Here is an 8,002-nt window from a genome sequence, read left to right on the forward strand (position 1 = left end):
AGCCACTCGACCAGGAAAGTGGTCCCAGCAGTGGAGGCGGCAGTTGTAGCTCTTTAGCTAGGGACGGTGAAGAAGATTAAATCAAGGCCTTATTGACGAGTAGTGCTCAGAGTCTGCGAGTGGGTTGACAAGTGTAGGCGGTCCTTCCTGTGCCCCAAGAAAGCACATCCTTACGGGGAAAGTGGCGAGTAAGGGCTCACGTCAGGGCGGGGGTCGCGTGCACTCCAGGAGGCCTGTGCTGTGTGCAGCTCAGGGGAAGTTAGGCCCGGGCTCAAGGAAGTTTCCAGAGGAGGAAACAGTGGATGGTCTCTGAGGATGAGGAAGGGTTTTCCAGGAGGGCGTGGAAGGCAGAGTCAGGATGCACACCCGCTTTTGGGAATGGGCCCACAGATGGGTGGGGCTGTGGGGTTGCAGAAGGGGGACTCACGGGTGATACAGAGTCTCGGGGGTCCCAGGCAGGGCATCGGGGCCTTGAGTCAGGCTCTGGCAGCTGCATGGGCTGTGGAGCAGGAGGGGCGGGAAGCATGACCCCCGGGAGATAGCTCAGGGGCCCTGGCACTGCCCACATCCCGCCGGGCCTGGCTGCGAGCCGCTGGGCCTCGCTCACCCTCTCACCCACCTCCACCGCTGCCCTCTACTCCTCAAGCCTCTCAGATCTCCAGAATGTTGGCCACCACTGCTTCTGCAGTTGGGGTCTGTGTGGGGTGGTCCCTTCCTGCGCCAAGACTGCGGTCCTTGGACCCAATTCAGGAGAGCTTGGCTGGTGTTGACATTGACATAAAAGATGACAGAGCTTCTTCCATGAAGAAGGGACTCCTGACACACTGACAGCAGAATCAATCCCGGGGCATGGCACATAGTTGGAATTAATGCTACTTTTTTTTCTTTTTAAAGTGATAGTACCTAATAAAAGGCGATTCGTTTGGGAAGTCACATTCCTTGAATCAAAACCTATGTGTCATGATAACAAGATTCAAGGGCAGCTTGGCCTCCCACCTGGTTTGATCAGGACATCAGGCTTGGAGACAGGCCGGCAGGGAGCGTCAGGGCATGTGATTGGGCCCCCGGAGTCTGGAGCAGGCTGGCTTTCCCGGGGTAGTGGGTGGGCTGGACGGAGGCAAGCTCCCATCCCCACGCCCCCAGGTTTTCACCTTTTAAGAGAAGGGGCTATTTTTAACCAGCCTGTCAACACCCCTGTAATTATTTATTTTTCACATTGAAAACTGACAAAGATGCTACATCGGAGGCAGCATAAAGTCTCCTTAACAGCACGGAAGTGGGGGGCGTGGAATGCGTGGGATGCAGGCGGAAGAGGACACATTTTGAAAGGAGACCCTCCAAGGTGGGCTCTGGAAGACGCAGGGAGGCGCTCGGAGAAGGGATTGAGCTCTGTCCTGTTGCTTTGACGTCTGGAGGGATGCACAGGACTGATGTCCCACGGGGGAGGTGATGCCCTCCCAGGGGCTGTTTAGGGTCCAGGGGCAGGCGAGGGGGTGATGGCTGCCCCAGCTCTGGACTCTGGATGGGGGAGACGGCAGGGGTGCACTGAGTCTCCGAGACACGAGACACGTGACACGTTTCTTCAAGAACAGAGGTGAGGAGTCACCCTGGCCCTGAGAGCACGTACCTGGGAGTGTCTTCAAGGCCAAATTCCTTCCCTGATTCCTGCCGGGGGCCCAGAAAGCCCCTGATGCCAGCCCCAGAGGTGCAGCTTGCCCTTGTGTAGATTGCACTCTGGTCAGGGCACCCACTGACCACCTGATGCCTGGAGATCGATCCCCCTGTGGGACGTGCCACTGAGCACTCCAGGTACCCAAAGTGGCCCAGGCTGCCTCGGGATGAGGTCAGCAGCTGTCTCCAGAGATGCTTGGAGAGCCGGCGTTGGCCCTCCTGGAAGTACGGTGCAGAGAATCTGAGCATCATAGGGGATGGCGGGTTGGTGGGGAGGATGGGGGAGGGGTTTGACTGGAGTGCCCTCAAGGTCCTTCCCAGCCGTGGGTTCATGATGGGCCCAGAATTTTGGAAACCCTGAAAAGATGAGAAAAAATGACTAATCGAAGCCTGAACTCAGACTCCCCTCCCCCTTCCCTTCCCTCCCCCACTCCAAGTGTTCTCACATCTTTCAGCCTGGTCTTCGAACAACTTCAGGATTCAAGGGCACCGAGTGCTGTGCATGCAGCAGGCTGTTCATAGATGCTTGCTGAAAGACTTCCCACTGTTGACAAAAGCTTGGTGAGTTTTCTATTTAGATAAACCTGACCTGTGCCTCCCCTACAAGCCAGTGCATCTGCATCAGGATGATGTACCCAGACCGTGATTGTGACCCGGTGGCTCTGCTCATTCCACGGACGCCTTCAGGGGAAGATGTGACAGAAAATAACCAGCCGGCCAGACAGGGAGCGGGGACTTCTTGCCTCCGACCTCAGCTGGTCCCGTGACCCCAGTGGCTCCATCTGCGTCACCGAACCGACCTAGAGCTCCCACAGCTCACCCTGAAATTCAAGAGCTTCTAGAACAGCCCCACCAAGGATGATGCTGGAGCCTGGAGTACAGGACCGAGCAGGTGACTATCGGGGCTCTGCCGCTGGCTAGCTGGGGATGACCTTCTTTCCTCGGAATCTAGTACCTCGTTTCTGAGATGAGGCAGTCAGAGTGGTTCTGTGGTTTCTCCAAGACTGCAAGCGCCAAAGGCAAGACCCCCGTCTTCTTCTTTGCCCTGCAGTCCCCACCCAGCAAGCAGTAGGGCCCCGTGCGGGCGTTCTTCTGGGCTGCATCGGCTGCAGTGACCGGGGAACTGTATCCTCGGTGCTTGCACCCACACTGGCTCCTTTTCCACAGAGACGGCTCTGGGGCCAGGCCACTCTCCAGAGCAGCCGTTCTCCATGCCGTAACCCAGCCCGGGGCCTGCATGCCTCCCAAGGTGGGGAAGAGAGAGATGGAAGGGAACCACCTCCACCTGGAGTGACTGCTTGCATCTCATTGGCCAGAACTGGCCACATGACCCCACATCCCACATCCCGTCTGGTCTTCCACCTCCCAGACCCCAGAAGGAGAACCATGAAACAGGATCTGCTGAGCATGAAGGACTGTCTCTGCCTCTTACATTTCTCTTAAATGAGCAAATAAATGAAAGCTTGCCCGAGGCCTGGTGGGTGGCCGTTGGTGGGGTGAGGCCACGGCCAAGAAGGCAGAGTGATTGTTTAAATGTTGCTTAATTCCAGGAGGGCTTTGTCCTTTAAACACATATGAGATGCCTTATTACACTTCAATTAAATCCTCATTTAGGACAGCATTTTAAAGGCATTTCCGAGCGAGTGAGCCAGCACTGGGCTTTGGGTGTCTGGTTGGCCCTGGCCTCAGAGAGAGATGCTGTCTCATGATCCTGCAGCCCACGGGGTGATGGATTGCTCTGAGAGAGCGCGGCTGACCCTGGGCAGGGGGCAAGGAATGAGGTTCTAATGATGGATGACCCAAGGAGGCTGGTTTAATTTCCCACCATTACTTGCCACTCTGCGGCCGGCGCCTGCGTCATTTCCCAAGCTCTGTCCATCCATCAGGCAAACATGAGGTCAAAGGTGCTCCTCATTTCTTTGTTGGAGGACCTGGTGCTGGGGGAAGGGAAGGGGGGAGGGAGGGTGGGGGGAACGTATGCCCTTCTCAGAGGCAGGATGGGAGTTTAGCAAAACCAGAAGAACCGGTTAGAAACCCCTGGTCTGGGCTGGTTAATGTTTCAGGAAGAGTGGGGTTTTGTGTGCTGATTTCCGACTTGGGGTGTGGACCGCTCATGCAGACCCTCCCCATTGCTGGACACACAGCTCAACAAGGACACTGTGGAATTGCCTGCTGGTCGATTGCACCATGGGGCACAACCTTCCCTCCAGACGGGGCTGTATTCCTCCCTCATATTGTCATTCCCAAAAGGGGCACCGTTTTGTCTCCCCACCCACCCGAACCCTCCCTGGTGGAGGTGTTGCGCGTTTGTGTGTGTGTTTTGAAGTGTGGGTAGAGAGCAGCCAGGGAGAGCAGAGGGGTGTCCCGTATGTTAGTGACAAAGCTGTCTCATCACTGGCAGCGGCTGGCGCCTCCTCCCTCCTGCCCTCACCTCTCTGCCCTGGGCCCCTCCTCCGAGCACTTGGTCCGTCCGGGCAGGGACATCCCTGGCCTGTAAGGTCATGTGGGGTGCCAGCAAGTTTGATGCCCCGGATGCTTCCCCCCGGCCTGCCACACTCCCCTTCTCTGAGGTGTCAGCTGCCTGCCTTTAAAAATAGCTCTATTGTTTTCTTCTGATTATAACACAAATCTATCGTCATTGCAAAAAAAAGTTCAGAAAATTCAGAAAGTTGAAGGAGATTGTCACCACCCCCGCAACTAGCGACCACCCTGCGACTCCATCGTTATTGCAAAAACAGTTCAGAAAATTCAGAAAGTTGAAGAAGAAAACGGTGACCAACCCCCAACCCCCGCTAGCGAGCACCCAGTTTCTGAGCAGAAAGACGTGCATGTGTGCACAAGCCCGGGCTGTGCACTTACTGTGTTATAACCAGCTATTTCCCACTTCTGAGTTCTGTGACATCGGCCACGTCCACAGATGCTGAGCCTTGGGTCACTTTCTTGGTTATACCGAGTCACCGCTAAGAACCCAGTTTCCAGTCGGGCTGGGTGTGACCTTGGGTGCAGCAGGGAACGCTCCCGGAACAGCTCCCGCCTCTGACCACGGCGCCAGGCTTCACGGAGACGATGCTCACTTGTGCACAGGGTTTGGCCTGGACCTCAGGCCGCCGGCCTCCTCCGCGCCCCGACTCCTGCCAGCCCCCTGCTGAGATCCCCTGCACGAAGTGCAGATCAGTGCACCCCGTTCTGCTGAAGGCTGACGAACTGTTTTGAGGTTTCCTCCCGTAAACATCACAGCAGTGGCTGTCCTTGATGTTGGGTCTTTGCTTGCTTGGCTGATTTAGCTCTAAGATAATTGCCTGCAAGAGGAGCTTCTCCGTCCCTGGGTCCCTCTTTGTACGATTTTGAATGTGTTTAGGAAATAGATCGGAGAGGCTCTGATGTTGCTTTTAGAAACATCACCCGGTGCCCGAGTTTGCACACAGGCCGCAAGGCACAGGGTGGAAGGGGCTGGCCAGAGGGAGCTTGGCCATTGGAAGCCCCCGGCCCTTCCTAGGCTGCAAGGCTGCTTCCAGATTCCTGGAAACCGGAGTCCAGCTTAGCCCATTTTCTGGGCTCAGGCAGAGAGGTTGCTCAGTGGAGGAGCCGAGAGGGCACACAAGGCCGGGGTGGGTGGAGCTCTGGAACGCCGACCTCACCTTCTCCTGCGGCCCCACCCCGGCCTAACGGGCCCCTCCCAGGGCAAGTGCATGGCTGACTCCGAGGAGCTGCGTCTGGAGACGGAGTGGCCGATGCGGGGAACGTGGCGGTTATCACGGGGTCCTTGCTGCTCCCCGGGGATTTTACTTGCTGCGCGTTTAGTCCCAGCCAACTAATTATGATGAAAGAAAACCTCTGGGCTGTAGCCTGGAGAAACGGCATCCGCTTTGGGATTTGCCGGTGCTCCCCACTCATCAGGCTGTCTGTGCCTCTTCATGGTCGTTAACCCATTAGGCCCCGGCCCGGGCACCTCCCTGAGTCGTGGGGAACGCTGACCAGTGCCACCAGCTTCCCATCTTGAGCGGAGCCCGTAGCCCACCTGGTGCCTGTGGGCTGCCCCCCCTCCACTCTGGGTGTGGGTCCTGCCAGCCCTGTGTGACGGCGGCGCCCCAGGGGCAGGCACTTGGCCTTGCTCATCCCTATTCCCTCTCAGGCCTGGACTCTAGCAGAGTTAAGGGGAGACCAGCTACTGACCGTCAGTGTTCAGCTGCCCATCAACCCTGCTGCGCCAGCCCTGGTGTCCCTGGAAACTTCTACCCAGCGGCCGTAAGGGTGGCTGTGACTGCGCTTCCCCGGCTGGCTGTCCTCCGCCCAGCGTGGAGTAGGGTCCTCGCAATCACGTGCTGCAGGGGTCAGTGTACAGATGAGGTCTACACGTGTGATACAGGTGTTCCTTCTGCGTGCCACCGGGACCCACGCAGACTCTCCCTGGGCCGCCACGGAGGACGCGCCTCGGAGCCCTCGGACACCAGGGAAGGCGGGGTCAGCCCATCTCGGCCTCACAAACCCTGTAGCTGGAGCAAGTCCATCTGGTAGCCCTTGGCCAGCCCTTCTCGCACCTCACCCTCTGACACGCCCACCGCGCCAGCCAAGTGCTGCCCAGTCCCCAGGGTGCCCTCACTTGCCCGACGAGCTCTCCCTCTGGCCGGACTCTGGCAGTTAAGTCGTGCCCTGGAATGGCCCAAGCATCACCCTGCTTGTGTTGCCAAGGATCGTGCTGTTGTGCCTGGCATTCGCTTTTATAACTAGATAATAGTCAGGGCTGTTACTTATCATGTGCTCGTTAACGGGCTACGCGCTCTCTGAATCCCAGTCTTGAACCCTGAGGAGAAGCCTGCAGGGAGGTTATCCTTCATTCCATTTTAGAAATGACATCCAGAGGGCGGTCCCCCACCCCTACCCCCACAATCCCGCATCTGGAAGGGAGGCTCGGGATCCCGGTCTGTGCCCAGCTCTCTCTGCTCTCTGAGGGAGAGGCTGGCATGGTGACCTTAAGCCTGGCCTGTGCCCTTCGCAGATCCAGGCTGAGGCACACAGCTGTGGGGCTTCCGGGGTGGCAGGTCAGTATGAAGCCATGGGGAGTGGAGACCAAGGGGCAGGTGTGTCTCCAGCCAAGGGGCTGCACTGCCCAGAGCCAACTGTGCCCACCACTACTCATTGCAAGGTTAGGGAGGGGAGGCGTGGCCCTAAGACCCGTCTTCAGGCAGTGATCCTGGACCCTGGCCGACCCTTCTTCTCGGACAGGAAGGCTTGGTCCTTAGGGAGACCGTCCTTCCGGCAGGACTCAAGTGGATCTGACCCAGACAGCACAACCCCAGCTGCACTCTGGAATCTTCTCTCCCAGCAGAACTTAAGAACGATGTTCCCAAGTCATCCCCCGTGTTGTGTTGGGGGTTGTACTGCCCGCAGCTCTGTGGGTTCCAGACTCGTTAGCACCGCGTCGTCCCGGGAAGCCCAGCCTCGGAAGCCAGAGCTGGAGACCCGCAGGTGATCTTCAGCCCTGGGCCAGCTGCTTCTCACCCGCTCCGCCCCCAGCACCGTCAGCTGCCAGATGGCCGGGAGCCAGGCTGTCCAAGGACACGGTCACTCCCCTCCAAGGAATAAGGACATTGGTGGGGGGACAGGTGAGAACGTTTCACTGAGTCCCGGGGACCCTGAGGCTGCTTATGGGCCAGGCCAGGTGTAGTGATGGGGAAAGCTGGGGAGAGCAGCAGTGGGGAGCCCCCCGCTGAGGGCAGCGTCCCTCCCTCCTTGTGCAGAACAGTGTCAGGACGTTTTTTTTTGTGGAGAAAATCACAGCATCCTTCCCCCGGCTGGGCTTGCATGGGCAGCGGTCACCACGCACACCAGGCACCATGCAGGCTCTGGACACGCTTCCTCCCCTGTAGCCCCCATGACCACGTGAGACGTCTTTCGTGGATGCGGAAATGGAGGTTCGGAGAGGTGGGAACTCGCCCAAGGGCACGTGGGTCGGCGGCGGGATTCCAGGTGGAGGAAGGGCCACACCACCGCTCAGCGTGCTTGGTGGGCCCAGAGTCAGGGCCACAGGGGCTCTCGATGGGCTAGACAGGACCAAGCACCTGTCATCACTCGACCTGCCGTAGTGCCCCGCTCTGCTCCTCGGGCACCGACGCCCAGCAGACAGGAAACCGAGGCACTCCTGCAGGACCTCATGGTTGGGGCAGAAAACTCAGAGCGGTCAGGCCACCGTCCTCTCATTGGGGCACGAGCAAAGGCACGGATCAGGAGCCAAGAAGTGTCCGACCGAGGAGCGGCTGAGCACATGTGACATGTGATTTGGGGCTCTATTAGGCTGTGGTTTCCCCATAGCGCCAGGCACGGGGCAGGGGCC

The 8,002-nt window shown here is 58.4% G+C and overlaps 1 long non-coding RNA gene across 1 annotated transcript; it reads right to left on the minus strand.

Moving 5' to 3' along the window:
- Positions 1-1,185: 1,185 nt before the first annotated feature.
- LOC132368013 (uncharacterized) lies at positions 1,186-5,186 on the minus strand. The gene is made up of 4 exons (XR_009503911.1): positions 4,531-5,186; positions 2,118-2,215; positions 1,628-2,028; positions 1,186-1,518 (listed from the first exon to the last, which is right to left on the minus strand). It is a non-coding gene; the product is annotated as an uncharacterized LOC132368013 (long non-coding RNA).
- Positions 5,187-8,002: the final 2,816 nt, after the last annotated feature.

Source organism: Balaenoptera ricei, chromosome 6 (assembly GCF_028023285.1).
Source record: "Balaenoptera ricei isolate mBalRic1 chromosome 6, mBalRic1.hap2, whole genome shotgun sequence".
Taxonomy (NCBI): Eukaryota; Metazoa; Chordata; class Mammalia; order Artiodactyla; family Balaenopteridae; genus Balaenoptera; species Balaenoptera ricei.